We start from the raw sequence: 17,861 nt of genomic DNA on the forward strand, positions 1-17,861 counted from the left end.
AAAGGGCACCCTTGGAGCCAGGAGGACGGAAACCAAGGCAGCAAGCTGAGGACAGTGAGACCAGCAGCTGTCAGGGAGGCATGGGGAGCAAAATTTGCCCCACAAGAAACTGGGCCCGGGGCCACAGCTCTCCCTCACCTCACCCACACAATACCACTGAAGGAACTACGGCATAAATCTATAAATACAGTGGTACCTCGGGTTACAGACGCTTCAGGTTACAGACACTTCAGGTTACAGACTCTGCTAACCCAGAAATAGTACCTTGCGTTAAGAACTTTGCTTCAGGATGAGAACAGAAATTGTGTGGCGGTAGCGGGAGGCCCTATTAGCTAAAGTGGTGTTTCAGGTTAAGAACAGTTTCAGGTTAAGAAAGGACCTCCAGAATGAATTAAGTTCTTAACCCAAGGTACCACTGTAATAGAATTGTACAGTTGGAAAGGACCCTGAGGGGCATACAATGGCACCTCGGGTTACATACGCTTCAGGTTACAGACTCCTCTAACCCAGAAATAGTGCTTCAGGTTAAGAACTTTGCTTCAGGATGAGAACAGAAATTGTGCTCCGGTGGTGCGGCAGCATCAGGAGGCCCCGTTAGCTAAAGTGGTGCTTCAGGTTAAGAACAGTTTCAGGTTAAGAACGGACCTCCGGAACGAATTAAGTACTTAACCCGAGGTACCAATGCAGGAATATGCCGCTGTCCCAAATGGGGATCGAATCTGCGACCTTGGCATTATTAGCACCATGTTCTAACCAATAATTCAGATATACAGTGGTACCTCTGGTTGCGACCGGGATCCGTTCCGGAGGCCTGTTCGCAACTTGTGTAGAACGCAACCTGCATCTGTGTGTGCGCGGGTCGTGATTCTCCGCTTCTGCGCATGCACATGACATCATTTTGTGCGTCTGCGCATGCGCAAGTGGTGAAACCCAGAAGTAACCCTTTCGGGTACTTCCGGGTCACTGCAGGACGCAACCTGAAAACGCTCAACCTGATGCAAACACAACACGAGGTATGACTGTATTTTCTCAGAGCAGTTAATTTTTTTTTATAAATATTTTATTAAGTTTTCTAATACAAAGTTAGAAACATACACTAGAGAGAAAAGAGTAGAAAAAAAGAGAAAAGGAAGAGGAAAAATAAAAAAAACCCAACCATTCAGAACATTTTTCACATAACTAACTGGACTTCCTCACATCTCCCCCACCCTGCATTCTTTTTAATAAAAATATCAGCAAATTATTACCTTGTTTCGTACCTTATTTTGTACTTTTCAAATACTGTACCTCTAGATTTAAAATACTTTTTATCAATTACTTATATCTTAACTTATATCTTAACTTAAACATAATATTCCCTTAAATTTTAACCTTTTCTTACTTAAAACTTAATTTCCTGTTTCACAAATCTAGTTGCTGAAGCTAGAGTTTCCAAATCGTACAAATTCTTAACATTCATACAACTTATATTGTTTTTGTAAATAGTCCTTAAATTTTTTCCAGTCCTCTTCCATTGCTTCTTCTCCCAAGTCTCGGATTCTGGCGGTCATTTCAGCCAATTCCATGTAGTCCATCAATTGTGTCTGCCACTCTTCCAGTGTGGGCAAATCTGGTGTCTTCCAATGTTTCGCAATGAGTATTCTTGCTGCTGTAGTTTATTTTCTCAGAGCAGTTAAGCTAACCTGCCACCAGATGTCACCAGCCGCAAATAAAAGGGAACTGAAGTCGCTAGAAACAATTCCTTAAAAGCAAATTATAGACAGAGTCAGGTTGTGCTGTCCCGATAGTGTCCTCTGCTAGTGAACTTTTTCACCATGCAAGTCAAGTGCAAACATTTACACAGTCTTAGTTGTACATTGATAGTGCTGTTTTCTGTTTGATGGTTGTTGTTGTTTAAAAATATTCCTACAAATATAAAAGCTTCAGTGATTAACATGGAACACCATTAAATCACCAAGTAAATATTTTATTTATTGAAATACTGCCACCTCACCAACTACCAGTGGCCAAGTATCTTGTCTTTTTAAAGCCAGGCAAGGAACCTTTTCCTTATCCTCTCATACTTAAATATTCTGAAACTCTTCCAATTAAAGGCCAGAAGTGGAGAGGTTGAGCTTGGTGCCTAAAAATAGATTAAAACGGTGCCAGGTGAACCTCGCTGGGAGGAGTCACCACTAAAAAGGCCCCTGCTCATCTTTCCACCCTCTGGACCTCCTGTGGAGACCACACATGGAGAAGGACCTGGCATGATGACTGCAGAGTCTGGGTTGGTTTGTGTGGGAAGAAGTGGCCCTGGAGATATTGGGGTCCTGCGCCACATAAATTTGTGTAGATCAAAACTAGCACTTCAAACTGAGCCTGGAAACCAATTGGCCACTAGTGCAGTTGTGCCAGAATTGGTGTTATACATTTGGACCATCCTGTCCTAGTCAACAATCTGGCTGCTGAGTTCTGCACTAGATGTAGTGTCCTAATAATAATACAATGGACACTCGGTTTGCGAACGTGATCCGTGAGGGAGGCACGTTCGCAACCCGTAGCATCCGCAACCCACAGCGCCATGTCTGCGCATGTGCGGGTTGCGATTTGGCGCTTCTGCCCATGCGCAAAGTGAGATTTAGTGCTTCTGCACATGCGCAAGTGCCGAAACCTGGAAGTAACTCATTCCGGTACTTCTGGGTTTTGGCACGTCTGTAACCTGAAAATGCGCAACCTGAAGCATCTGTAACCCGAGGTATGACTGTAATAATAATAATAATAATAATAATAATAATAATAATAATAATAATAAATTTATTTACAGTGGTGCCCTGCAAGACTAAAGCTTCGCAAGACGGAAAACCCGCTAGACGAAAGGATTTTCCGTTTTGGAGGTGCTTCGCAAAACGAATTTCCTATGGGCTTGCTTTGCAAGACAAAAATGTCTTGCGAGTTCCTGCGGGGTTTCCCCCCCCCCCCTTTTCCCCAAGCCGCTAAGCCGCTTATCAGCTGATCCGCTAAGCCCGCTAAGCCGCTAATGGGCTTGCTTCGCAAGACGAAAAAAACGCAAGACGAAGAGACTCGCGGAACAGATTCTTTTCGTCTTGCGAGGCACCACTGTATACCCCACCCATCTGGGCAGCTCCCAACAGAATATTAAAAACACAATAAAACATCAAACCTTAAAAACTTCCCTAAACAGAGTTGCCTTTAGGTGTCTTCTAAAAGTCAGGTGGTTGTTTATTTCTTTGACATCTGATGGGAGGGTATTCCACAGGGCAGGCGCCATTACCGAGAAGGCCCTCTGCCTGGTTCCCTGTAACCTCACTTCTCACCATGAGGGAAACGCCAGAAGGCCCTCGGCACTGGACCTCACTGTCCGGGCAGAACGATGGGGGTGGAGATGCTCCATCTACAAAGGCAGCCTCATGTATAACTCATTGCATTTATCCAGCCTAGAAGTTAGACCATCCAGCTGGTTCACCCATCAAAGCTGATGGGAAGCATTCCATGTCACCAAGGCCACTTGAGCCTCAAGGGACAGTAATGATCTCCAAGCTACAAACCTGTTCCTTCAGAAAAAGTTTAACCCCTATCCAAAGCAAGCCACAACCCGTCCATGCATTCTAGAGAATCACCCACAAGCAGTACCTCAGTCTTGTCTGGATTAAACCGAAGTACATTGGTTCTCATCCAACCCTTGACTGAGACAAGGCATCAGCCTAGCACATCTCATAATTGCCATAACTGCAGGTATAGAGGAGAAGTAGAGCACTGTGTCATCAGACAACGTACTCCAAAACTTCAATAGACCCCATTCTGTGGTTTCACACAGATAATTAAACAGCTTGGGGGATTACAGGTCTGTATCTCCTTTTGCTTGTTGGTGAAACTGCATGGATATGAAACACGTAAAGAAATAAAAGAGCCTCTTATCTCATTCTCTAGATCCATTCCAGCACAGAATTAGTCATACCTTAACTTGCCGACAAAGGTCCATATAGCTAAAGCTATGGTTTTCCCAGTAGTGATGTATGGAGGTGAGAGCTGGACCATAAAGAAGGCTGATCGCCAAAGAATTGATGCTTTTGAATTATGGTGCTGGAGGAGACTCTTGAGAGTCCCATGGACTGCAAGAAGATCAAACCTATCCATTCTTAAGGAAATCAGCCCTGAGTGCTCACTGGAAGGACAGATCGTGAAGCTGAGGCTCCGCCTCATTAGAAGAGAAGACTCCCTGGAAAAGACCGTGATGTTGGGAAAGATGGAGGGCACACGGAGAAGGGGACGACAGAGGATGAGATGGTTGGACAGTGTTCTCGAAGCTACCAACATGAGTTTGACCAAACTGTGGGAGGCAGTGGAAGGCAGGAGTGCCTGGCGTACTCTGGTCCATGGAGTGCTGTCTGGGGTCAGCTGGAAAAAACACCAAGGGGGAAATTACAAAAATATTCAATTATCTTAGCCCCCCCCTCACCCCCCAGACTACAATGTGCTTCTTCAGGAACTCCTAAGCAGCTGTTTTTCCCTTAAGGATTAGCTATGGGGCTGTCTCCAAAGTACTTAACTCATCAAAAGTTGAGTAAATTGTAAATGTTACAATTTAAACGCAGAAGGAGAAACAACACCTTCTGGGCAATTATAAATGAAGCTTGTTAATGTGTCGTGGTGACAGCAAGAAAGGTATCCAACTGTGAAAACTGTTTGTTTTGACACAGGTTGTAAAAGTCACACATTTTAGGAAACCGTGGCAATGCAGTTATCAAGTAGGAGCGTTCGGCATGCTTTGAACATAAATCTCCAAGGTTTCTAATTAACAAATGTGCCATCATTTTTCCCTAACCTCCCAGTTCTTCTATTCTAGCATTTTCAAATGCCCTCCTGTCCCAATTCAGGTTTATGGTGCTGGTTTTAACCTTCAAAGCCCTGTACGGCCTAGGACCCTCGTACCTACGGGACCGCCTCTCCTGGTATGTCCCACAGAGGAACTTACGGTCTTCAAATAAAAACATCTTGAAGGTCCCAGGCCACAAAGAGGTTAGGCTGGCCTCAACCAGAGCCAGGACTTTCTCGGTTGTAGCTCCAATCTGGTGGAACGCTCTGTCACAAGAGACTAGGGCCCTGCGGGACTTGACATCTTTCCGCAGGGCCTGCAAGACAGAGCTGTTCCACCAGGCCTTTGGGCAGGGCACAGCTTGACTCCCTCCTTTGGCAATCCTCACAGAACTTCTAGCCCAATGGTTGCCATTAATTTGATTGGAATTAATTTTAGAATGAAATGATTTTAGAATGTTTTATCGTTTTACTGTTGTTAGCCGCTCTGGCTAACTTCCTGGCTTGACTGCTCTTGATGGGGCTGCCCTTGAGGAGAAGCTGAAAGTTCAGCTGGTGCCAAATGCTATTGCACATTTTCTGTTAGACAACTGGAAACCAAGAACATGTACAGCCAGTAATTATATCCTGCATTTTTATGTTGTTAACTGCCCTGAGATCTTCAGATGAAGGGCTATATATAAAATTATTACTGTTGTTGTTGTTGTTGTTGTTGTTGTTGTTGTTGTTGTTGTTGTTGTTATTTTCTGGCTGAGGGTAGTTATTCTGGGTGGTTCAAAGTTCTTTAAATCCTGAGATCATCTTCGGAGGCCCTCCTTTGTGTCCTGTCTCCTCGAGGTCCGGAGGGTGGCAACATGAGAACAGGGTTGTTGTTTGTATGGTTGTTGTATGGTTGTTGCAGTTACACTGATAACTGCAACTCAGTGCATGAATTGGGGGAGGATGTTAGAATTCCTGCTCCATGATTGCAGTCATGGGATTTTTGTCTATCACATGATGGTGTATGTTTTGACTCCACAGAGTGGGAAGTGATGGAGACAGGATGTTTGTGTTACTGTGTTCCGTGAAGTGGGACTATTGTCCTTCGTTCTTTCTCTTTGCTGTCTGATGCTAGAGAGAGAAGGGGCCATGTTACAGTGCTCCGTGTGTGCTTATATGTAAATAAAGTAGATTAGCCAAAAAACTGAGTTGCTGAGGTCTGTTACGCAACTGCGCAAACTCTGTGGATCCCTAAGTGTTCCAATGTCTGTTGGCATCGGTCACTGTGATGTTTGGGCTGAAGAAAGCTTTTGAAGCTCCCGAACGATTGACCAGGAGAGAGAGAACATGTCAGTCGGGCATGTGTCTCTGCCAGGGTCCTACTCGAGTGTAGGCCAAACTCTTTACACTTCTCTGCAGTGGCTCCTAGTCTGTGGAATGCTCTCCCCAGGGAAGTTCACCTGGCGCCTTCATTATACACCTTTAGGTGCCAGGCAAAAACGTTCCTTTTTAACCAGGCCTTTGGTTGATCTGAATGACATCCTGTGCCCCTTCAAAATGTGTATTTTGGGGGGCAGGGAGCTATTGGCTTGTTGTTTTATTATGTGGTTTTATATGTTGATTTTATTCTGTGAACCGCCCTGAGACTCTGGGTATAGCACGGTGTATAAATTGAATAAATGAATAAAGCCCTTCATAGCCTGGGCTCCACATATCTGGCTGGGAGATTACCTGCCCTCAATGGGGCCATACTCCCCTTAAGGAGAGGGTACTAGGTTGGGGTACTCTTTTTTATATCTAATAATTTTTATTGAGTTTTCCACATTTATCATAATCACATTCTTTTACACAATTCTATAACCTAAAACAGGGGTCTGCAACCTTTAAGACAAAAAGAGCCACTTGGACCCGTTTCCGAAGGGGGAAAAAACTGGGAGCTGCAAAACCATTGCGACATTTAAAACAAATATATCTCCAGAGCCACGATCTGACAGCGGGCGGGAAGGTGACGTCGGGACTAACGCACGCACCGCCCCCATGTGACGTCACAGCCAGTACAGCGCCCGCCACAGTGGGGAGTGTCGGGGCGCACAATGCGCCTCCTCCCCTTGCTAGTATCCGCCCCAGAGCCGCGGCAAAGGTGTAAAAGAGCCACATGCGGGTTGCAGACCCCTGACCTAAAACATTGCTCAAACTGAGCATCAACCTCCTTCCCTCCCTCTTTCTGACTTCCAAACATCTTTACTAAATTCTTAGCATTTCTATAGCCACTTTTTCACCTTCTATCTTCTTTTTATATTTCACCTCATTATATGTAAATCAGTTCCTTATATTCATATTACAAAACATTTCAACTCAAGCCTACAAACGTTTTCAGAGGTTTACAATGTTCTTCCGTATAAAATATAACCTTGCTCCAGTCCTTTTGAAACAGTTTGTCGCGTTGATTCCAGATCTTCCCCGTCAACTTTGCCAACTCTACGTATTCCACCATCTTGCTCTGCCATTCTTCCAATGTTGGAAGAAGAAGAAGAAGAGTTTGGATTTGATATCCGGCTTTATCACTACCCGAAGGAGTCTCAAAGCGGCTAACATTCTCCTTTCCCTTCCTCCCCCACACAAACACTCTGTGAGGTGAGTGAGGCTGAGAGACCTCAGAGAAGTGTGACTGGCCCAAGGTCACCCAGCAGCTGCATGTGGAGGAGCGGGGAAGCGAACCTGGTTCACCAGATTATGAGTCCACCGCTCTTAACCACTACACCACACAGGAAGTTCCTGTTGCTTCCATTTCTGAGCCAGAAGTATCCTTGCAGCCGTTGGGGTACTCTTGGGCCCTTTGCTGACACTTGAGGCTCAGGTGGCCTCAGTGGCATGGAGCGCCTTCCATCAGCCTCGGCCGGTGGCCCACCTGCACCCCAATCCGGACAGGGATAGCCTAACTTCTGTTAGATTATTGCAATGCAAACTGTAGCTCTGGGAAGAGGTCCCCAGAATTATTGTGGGGAGGGATGTTTTAAAGGTATCCTTCCCACGCAGCCACAAAGTGATGTTTCACCACACTTTTCCGAGCTGGTTCCTGGTTGCATGGAGCAGAGATCGTGGGGAAATGTGTTGTTTTCAAGACGTTGCTGCTCTCATCCAATTTTGCCAGAGGAAGAGGGGCGTTGTGTTGTGTCAATCATGCTTTCAAAGGTCAACCTGACATGACCTCGGGGGTCCAAAGTCCACTTATCTCTTGAAATTAGCCGCAATCACAGCGGGGATGGCACAGCGCCTCCTGTTAGCTCTTTATCCTGCTGCGCTCTAATGAAAGGCCACTTATCGATGGTCTCTGTGGCAGCAGGAAACAGTGACAGTGCGGCTGCGCATTGCCAGGTGAGAGGGATTCCCAGCAGCTTTCAAGACGAGCATTAGCAAAACATCTTAGGGTGATGCTTGTTGGTTTCGAATGCAGGCGCAGGGGAGAGAAAGCCGTGGCAATTAGGAGTCTACCCTGAACGTTCCCAATTTGAGCTGGAGAGATGCTTTTAAATGAGAGAAAACAGAGGTGAAACACAACCCACCAGCGAAATTCTAAAGATTTCTCATCTCTTTTCAGGGCAAAGGGGCACATCCCTGAGCAGCCTTCAAAAATGGGCCGAACCACAGTGCTGAATGTGTGCTACCCAGTGCTTTTTTTTCTTTTTAAAAAAATGTTTAGGGGTACAGTGGTACCTCGGGTTAAGAATTTAATTCATTCCGGAGGTCCGTTCTTAACCTGAAACTGTTCTTAACTTGAGGTACCACTTTAGCTAATGGGGCCTCCCGCCGCCGCTGCACGATTTCTGTTCTCATCCTGAAACAAAGTTCTTAACCCGAGGTACTATTTCTAGGTTAGCATAGTCTGTAACTTGAAGCATCTGTAACCTGAAGCATCTGTAACCGGAGGTACCACTGTACTCTCATTTTGACTCAGGAAAATCACCATTTTATAGTTCAAATTGGGAAAAATAAATACAGTAAATGAACAAAACTACAAAGATTCACAATATGTTTAGGGGTATGCGTACCCCCAGAAAAAAGCACTGGTGCTAACCAAGATCTAACTTCTAATTTGGTTATTTACAGTGTTATCCTATGTATGTTTACTGAGAAGTAACCCGCATGTATTTCAATGGGCCTTATAGCTCTAGGTCCCATTTTCAAATACGTCAACAGGAAAAACAACAACCATATATATGCTGGAAACTGACCAGAGTGTCTGGGGCAACCCAATCAGATGTGTGGGATATGATGATGATGGTGATGATGGTGATGGTGATGGTGATGATGATAATGGAATAGGACGTCCCTATTTTTATCAGAGAAATGTTGGAGGGCATGGAAAAAAAGCTCTGGGGGAAGGGAACTCAGAGTGAGGGACATGGAAGAACTTGGGGGAAAGCATGGAAAAATGGAATGAGAAGGGAAAGGTTCCCAGAATGCAATGGGTCCATGAGCCAGACAAGAGCAGTCCACCCCCTTTGCTGGCAGGACTGGCAGGTGGGGAGAGGGAAAGGGAGAGCAGGTGTGGCAGAAATTGAGAAAGGGGGTGGCCCTGACCACCACAGGCACGTAGCCCCCAAGGAAATGCAGAAAGGAAAAATCCTGGCTCCAAGTTTAAAATATTTCTCAAAGCAAACATAACTAAGCAAAGTGACCAACGGCAACAGAACACAGAAAAGACAAAGGTCCTATAAAAACAGCTGAACATCTTCCAGCAACAGAGACAATTCAACACAGCAAGCTTAAAATTTGATCAGTACAAGAGGTACGATGATGCAAGGTTTTAGCCATCTGGTGGAAAGTTGTAAAGGAATCCTTTGGATAGGCATTTCAGAGTCTGGGTACAAATATCTACTGAAAAGAGATCACATTTCTTAATGGGATCTAGCATAAACCCTATGGCGAGCTTTTGTACACAGTAACCACACCACTTGAGAAAATATTCACCAGTTCCTCCCCAGTTTTCCAGTTCTTGGATGAGGGGGAAAAGAGAACTGAAATCATTCGTCATGCTTTTGAGCAGGTCACAGTCAAGATGTAGGAGGATTTGATGGCTGTGCACCTGATCTCTGCGTTCCCTGCACTAATCCATCAAATCTGATCCACTGACTTGGGCATGATAAACAAGGGGAAAGAAGCTGTGGAGGAACAATTTGAACTGAGTCATAGCACATATGCATATAGTCTTTGGCATGGACACAATTTTAATCAACAGAAGCACTTTGAAGGCTCATCCAATGGCAAGTGTTATTTCATTGTTGGATTTCCAAAGAGCGGATTACCATAAGGCAAAGAAACAACTGCAGGCTTCCCCTGGCCCACCCCCCACCCCCCTGCCTTCCTTGCATGGGATTAAACTTTACTCTTAAGGTTCAACTTTCTGGCTCTTAGTTAATAACACACTTCGGGTGATTATGGAATTTTCCAACACCTGAAGACAGATTTAGGAGTGACAGTAGCTGGTAGCTTTCAAGACCAATGGTTTTGAAACAGTGTTCCCGGGAACCGCGAAAACCGATGAGAGGTTCCTGGTATGAAGAAGAAAGAAAACACACCACAAGAACCACATACAGAATCATGGAATATGCTCAGCTTGCAGACTTAACATATAGAATGAGAGAATAAAAAGAACATACGTTTAGAGAAGATTGGAAAATGTTTATTGAATACGGGGTGGGGGGGATTTTGTACACTTGAAAACGTTGGCAGCATTAAGATAAACTCAACGGTGTAAATAAGTTTTGGTGGATGTAATAATGGAATACTGATTAGTTTGGTTTTTGTAAAATATGCAGGGATTTATGATATGCAAAATGAACCATGGAAAGAGAAGAAGGGAAGTCATTGATATTTTAAGGACGCTTCAATAAGTATTCTAAATCGTAAAGCAGAAAAATTAATAATAATAAAAATTATACACAGAATCGTGGAATTGTTGAGTTGGGAGGGTCGGTTAGTTCAAACCCCTCCAAGCAGTATATTATCTGAATAAAAAATTAAAGAAAACAACAACTTATCATATCATGGGACACTAGATAATAACAAACAGGTTAATCATGTATGAAACACCCAAAACATGCAAACAGTACACCACAAAGAATCTTTAGGAGATGACATAGTACCTAAAGTACCTAAAGACCCCTCATTGTCTAAATATTCTGATGCTTTAATGCTCTTTTGTTCCAGGGCGCCATGTCTGCTGTTCCTTAAAAGTATTACTTATGAAAGGGAAGAGATATTGAGTGTATCCTAAGAGATGGGCTCAGCGGAGGCATAATGTGGGGGGAACATGGCCCCGGGAGCACATTTCTGAGGGGTCGCAACTAGGTGCCCTCATGACAGGCTCCCTCATTGAGGTCAGAGCTGAGGGGAGGCAAGACAAGCCATGCCCAGGCCTGGCCTTCAGGGCTGGTGTGACGCCCCCTTCTCCTCATGGCCTGCAAAGGGACACCTACATGAACCCCCTACTCCTGAGCTGGCCGAGAGGGGGAGGGCTGGGCGCTGCTGCTGAAGCCCACCAAGAGGTGACAGGGAGGGGGAGAGGCAGGCCAGAGAAGGGCAGCCATGTTCTCCAGGGCTGTGGCTCCAGCATAGAGCAGCGGCAGGTGGGTTGGTCTAGTGGGCAGGCGGATGGAGGCAAGATTACGAAAAGACATGGGAAATGGAGCTCAAAAGGTAACTATGGAACAGGCCAAGCAAAACTACGCCTGATGCATAACGTGGCTCTCTGGCGGTAATAACCAAGGTGTTTGGATTCTATTTTATTTTTGATAAGCATCTTCTAGGAACAGCTATTTAGCACATAGCTCAGACAACACAAAGCGTTGACTTTATACAAAAAAAGCATACAAACCTCTCACTTTAAAGCGACTATAGAAGGTAACTATCAAGTACTCTTGCATTTTCAGAGGCGATGACAGGCTCAGATACCTCACAAGTAAACCCTAAACGCTACATTACAATGATAGCAGCAATATAGTTGTATACATTATGCCTGAAGGACATCTAGGTGAGTATCCCTTGCTTGGCTGGGAAGAAAATTTATGTTGTGTTCCTTCTGCAACTCACTGTGCTAAGATTCTCTCGGTGACTGAGTTGTCAGAAGAGGCCCTATTCTGTGTCACAACTATGAGGCTCACCTGCAGGTAGGAGAAGACTTCTTCTTTTGTTCTAGCTCTTCTTTCCTTCAGGCTTCCCAGAGTTCACTGCACCTGAGGTGAGAGGCACCTGCATTTGGACTGTGCTGCTTTAGGTAAGTTCACATTCCACCACCCAGTGGTCTTTTTTTCAAGACAATTTTTTTTTGTATTGGTCTCTCCTTTTTCCCATTTTCTTTTCTGGTGATCTCCTCACAGGTCTCTCCAGAGAGCTCCCAAGTCTCAAATGAAGCCAGCTCTTCCAGCAGAGTCCCAGAAGTCATAGTAGTAAGAAAAGCTGTTTTGTTTTTGTTATTTTTTTTTTAAATCATTTTCTGTGCAATTGGTTGAAGGTGGCTGGGGACAAACTAGTGACTCTAGATCCCAAATCCAAAAATGGAACCACAAGACACACTGTCACCCTCAGATAGACAAACAAAAGGGTCACAATCTTCCTTCTTTCCACACCAAGCTTCATGGCAGAGGTTTAAGTCTGAATCTCATCTCTCTGTTGTGACCCTGTAGATCAATGGCTCATCCAGCTTCAAACAAAAATGGTGGGCAAAATGGTTTTCCATGACTGAAGGACATTTAGGTGAGTATCCCTTGCTTGCCTAGGAAGAAAATCTATACTGTGTTCCGTCTACAACTCATTGTGATAATACTCTTTCAGGCTGCGGTGACTGAGTTCTGCGTCACCACAATGAGGCTCACCTGCAGGTAGGAGAAGACTTCTTATTTTGTTCCAGCCCTTCTTTCCTTCAGTCTTCCCAGAGTTCACTGCACCTGAGGTGAGAGGCACCTGCATTTGGACTGGGATAGATAGATAATTTATTATGGTCAAAGACCAGCTCGCATAACACAATAAAAACAGTGTTCATAAAGATAAAATATACAATTTGAGAAGATTGCAGCAATAGCTCGTGAGTTAAAATTGAGCTATATACATACACCCGTACAACTGAGATTTGGGCTACCATAAAAATTGACCCTGAGGCTCCCCAAAGGGTGACTTCAGCTTTTCCCTAGTAAGCTATTTTATTCTCGAGGATGATCTGTGCCTACAAATCTAGGCACAAAATCTGGCTACCAGCCAGGTTGTCTTATGTTCTTTCCCTAAGAGGAGAGAATTAAGTTTAGACTTGTCTGGAAGATCGGCGAGCCTCTTCAGCAAAGGATCAATGGTGTCTCTACGAATCTCAGCATAAAAAGGACATCTAAAAAATATATGTTTGGGGCTTCCTATTTCCCCTAGTGGGCAGGCGCAAAGTCTCTGTGCATACGGGACTCTTCTATAGGAGCCTTCCAGAACCGGTGAGGGCAAGGTCGAGCTTCTAGCAAGAGTGAAAGCCCTTCTTGCGTTTCTGGATGCGAAGAAGTAGAGATATGTCACTGGAGCGGCTACATATCTCCCGTTTTCTATGATTTTATAACCGGGGACCCTTGTACAGTCCTGTTGTCTCTCTATATCCATGATTCTTTGCCTAACCACAGATCTAGCTTGGCCTAGGCCCATAGTTATGAGGGTTTGGGGAGCAAGGCCCAGTTTCTGAAGTGTTTAAGACTGCTGTCTGCCAGCCAGACTGAAACTGGTTGCTCAGAATCAATGGGGCTATTCCTCGGGGGAGCAGTTTCAGAGTTAGCCACTTATATATTGAAGTTAGACTAATATGAGCTTCAACTTTCATCATCCCTGTTTCTAGTCTGACCCATGCATTTGAAATGCATCTAGGAACTTGTAGAACGGCTCTGAGGAGTTTGGATTGCACTCTTTCAAGGGGAATGAACGAGGAGGGAGGCGGGCCCAGAAAGGATCCATAAAGGAGCTGTGCTGACGTTTTGGCTTTATATAATTTTAGGGCTTCCAACCCTCAAATGAAGGCCCCTCTTCCAGCAGAGTCCCAGAATCATGGTGGTAAGAAAAGCTGTCTCTCCACAGAGAGTGTTTCTCCCCCCAAGAGAACATTTGCAGGTTTTGCTTTTCACCTTGTTGCATTGCTCAAAAAAAAAAGCCAAAGGCACTAGTGGTTGACACTCCTGGTTCCCAGGATGGGGTTCAAGTCCCTGTGGTGCCCTTGCTAACTTCCAGTGCAACCATCATGCCCCTCTATTTTCCCCTATATCCCCCACTTCCCAAAGTATTAGCATGGGTAGTGATTTCAGTGAATAAGCTTGGTTCTGAGCTCCACTGTGCTGCTTTTGGTTTGACTGGAAGAAGCCTCCTCAGTAGGAACATCTTCACTGATAGATGGACAGCAGCGTTTGTGAACTCTGTTGGTTTTTTTGATATAAATATACTTTCTAATTAACCATGCTTGTTTGTTTCCAAGACTCCCTGACAAATAAAATTGAACACATAATTCTCAAACAAAATGTAGATGTAATTTGTCTTCAAGAAACACATATAGCGAGCAAACATAATGGGCCGGTTCCAATCTGCCTTCATTACATATCTCTAGGTGCCAGGCAAAAACATTCCTCTTCTCACAGGCCTTTGGCTCATTAAAAAATCTATGGCCTTTTAAGGTGGTGAGGTTACTGCTACTCTGGTATGCATTTTTGTGTTTTTATATTGTAAACCGCACTGTGATCATCGAATGAAGGGTAGTATAGGAAAGAAGAAGAAGAAGAAGAAGAAGAAGAAGAAGAAGAAGAAGAAGAAGAAGAAGAAGAAGAAGTAGAAGAAGAAGAAGAAGAAGAAGAATGCTCTGGTTTGGATTCACTCTCAGTTTAGACAATGGTTGTCAGGATTGGGAAGTGTGTGAGCAGACATTGGGATGAGTCCCAAAGACTTGCAATGAATAGTGTTGCCCTCACGCCAAACACCAACGGAGGAAGGGGGAAGATTATTTTCAATTATTCCTCCTTCCTCATGTAGCCCCTGCCATTGTGACAGGGCTGTCTTTACCTGGGGTTGCTAGGGGTGCATTGCACCCAGGCGCCGAATTTTGTGCAGCCAGGAGCCAGTGTGGTGTAGTGGTTTAGAGCGGTAGACTCATAATCTGGTGAACTGGGTTTGTGTCTCCGCTCCTCCACATGCAGCTGCTGGGTGACCTTGGGCTAGTCACACTTCTCTGAAGTCTCTCAACCCCACTCACCTCACAGAGTGTTTGTTGTGGGGGAGGAAGGGAAAGGAGAATGTTAGTGGCTTTGAGATTCCTTAGGGTAGTGATAAAGCGGAATATCAAATCCAAACTCCTCCTCCTCCTCCTCCTCCTCCTCCTCCTCCTCTTCTTCTTCTTCTGTGGGGTGCCCGCTGCTGAAGCCACCTAAGCTGTTAACCGTGCCCCCCCGGGTGATTGCATTTGATGGGTCATTTCCATTCTCGATTGTGGAATAGCTGCAAAATCAACGTATCCTGTGCCGTTGTTCATTTCAGCACGATCGCAAAAATGGAAAGACGGAGGTATCGCAGCTGCTTTTCATTTTTTCATGTTAGCGTTTTTTGCTGTCCCCCTCCTTAAAAGCTCAACAACTCTGAGCTGTCCCCCCCAAAAAAAATTGGGGGCGCTGGGCAAATTTGTGCACCCCGGTGCCACATATGCTAAAGATAGCCCTGGTGTGGGCAGACAATAATGTCCCTTGGTCCTGATGCTTTTCTGCATAGATTTTATATTACCTCATACGCTCTACCTTACATTAATTAGGTCAGAAGATTCAAGAAAAACAACGGCTTGAACTGTTAAATAAAACCCCCTTATCTTCTTTTCCCTAATAGCAGTACTTAGATACTTCCCTTTCCCCAGCACGCATTGATATTTCCTATTATTGCTAATGCAGAATTGATGCAAAAAGATCCCTTGCTATATATACTCTCATTAAAAGTGTAACAAGGAAACTTGTTGAGCGTCAGTGATTTACATTTGCGCACAAAAGGAATTGCAGAGCAATGGAAGGTTTTCATTAGACAGCTTAATCACAAAGCTGAGCAACAAAAAGATACCATCTGCAATTAATATTCACTCTGCTACTAATGGTTGTGTTAAAAATTCTGGCACATAACATTCCTAGACTTTTACACCAATGCACCATGTTCTTCCTGGGCTATTAAAGGGGGAAAGTGAGGAAATTTATTATGTGAAATTAACATTTCTACTTTCTTAATGGCACTGCTTTCATTCACAGTCTGCACACAATAAAAACGAGGCACGGATGTGCATAAATTAAAACAATGGCCCAAATTTCAATGGAGTGAAAATATAAATCTGGAAACAAAAGGCTTGCTCATCCCAGACTGAATAATATATCTGAAGTGCTTCTGCTAAGTGGATTGTCCACAGTTTAATGTTGTCATATATTTTGCTCTGCTTTGTTTCGCTTTGCCAAGTAATAGGGTGAAGCACATCATAGGGATGTGTGTGTTTTCAACCTCCTTTAACTCTTCAGTTTTGTTTCCCAAATCTGCAACCCCATATTCCTCATGAAAAGATATAGCCTCTCTACAGCATTTGACCCAAGTATTCAAGTCTTCCTGTTCCATTTTTCTTTTGGTAACCTGTCAGGGAAACAAATTAATCTGATTGGCAGTTGTATAGCTGTTGGCTTGCTGTTATCTCTTGTTGCTGGTGCGAAGTGACCAGTCCTCTCCAAAGAGAATAATGGGGTGCTGCTATTTGGTGGATTCTTATAGGCAAGGCATCATCAGAAAGAAGGTCAACAATAAATAATCTTAGAATTGTAGAACTTGAAGGGTCCCTGAGAGTCGTCTAATCCAATGCCCTGTTAACTCCCACTAAGTCTTGTGGAGTGGCTTTTACCTTGTGAAGGAAAGATTCAGCCATTTTATTCCGAAGGAGAAATGCAACCTTTTATAGGACGATTTCAGGGACATATGGCAAGCCTTGCTCCTGTTAACTGAAGGCAGGCCAGGCAATCTATGGCCAGCAATGTATGGTGAGAGCTCGGAGCACATCTCTCTTTGGGCCAGAGTTGAATCATGATGCGCAGTCTGACATCTTTATGTCTTCCAGTTCAAAACTGGAAAATACTGGAAAGTCTGTACTGACCAAATAGATATTGAAAAGCAAATTCGTCTTCTGATTGTCATGCTTTGTTTGGATTTGCTGTTTTCTGAAACAATAAAAATATAAAAATATGCCATATTTTTCCATCTATAAGACGCCCCTATTTTGGGGGACTCGGATTTAAGAAAATGGGGGGAGATAGCCCCGTGCATAAGTAGCCCCGTGCATAAGACACCCCCTAATTTTTGACATTATTTTTCTGGGGGGCCTCGTCTTATACACGGAAAAATACGGTATGTTTAGGATATCAGTAACACTGAGTTGTGGCAACCAGGCATTACAAGATCCATTGCTTTATCTTTTCTAAGGGAGATTCCACCTTCTTGTCAAAATCAAGAGAGAAATGCATATAGAATCACAGCTATTTAAGCAGCTGTCTTTACACGTCTACAGGTACTTCAACACAGTTGGCATTTGCCTTTGTGGATGGCATCAAGGGTGCTCAAAATTCACTCGTGCTGTCAGAGCCGATTCACACAGTTGATGTTTACATTTTAATGCAACTTCCAGATTTCTTAGAATTGATAGCATTCATTCATTATTTATTTAGTTAGACAAATGTATAAACTGTAACTTATTATTTTTTCCAAAAAATATATATTAAAATATGCAAAATGCCTTATACCAGTGGTTCTCAACCTCTGGGTCCCCAGATGTTGTTGGACTACAACTCCCATCATCCCTGACTACTTGTCATGCTGGCTAGGAAAGATGGGAGTTGTAGTCCAACAACATCTGGGGACCCATAGGTTGAGAACCACTGCCTTATACAAAAACCTAATAATCCACATAGCAGCAGCAGCAGCAGCAGCAGCAAGCCTGCAGTTAGCTCCCCCACTGGTGGTATCATTCCCATTTTACTCTAAGGCAGGGGTTGTCAACCTGG

Source organism: Podarcis liolepis, assembly GCF_965112155.1.
Source record: "Podarcis liolepis genome assembly, chromosome: 17".
Classification (NCBI taxonomy): domain Eukaryota; kingdom Metazoa; phylum Chordata; class Lepidosauria; order Squamata; family Lacertidae; genus Podarcis; species Podarcis liolepis.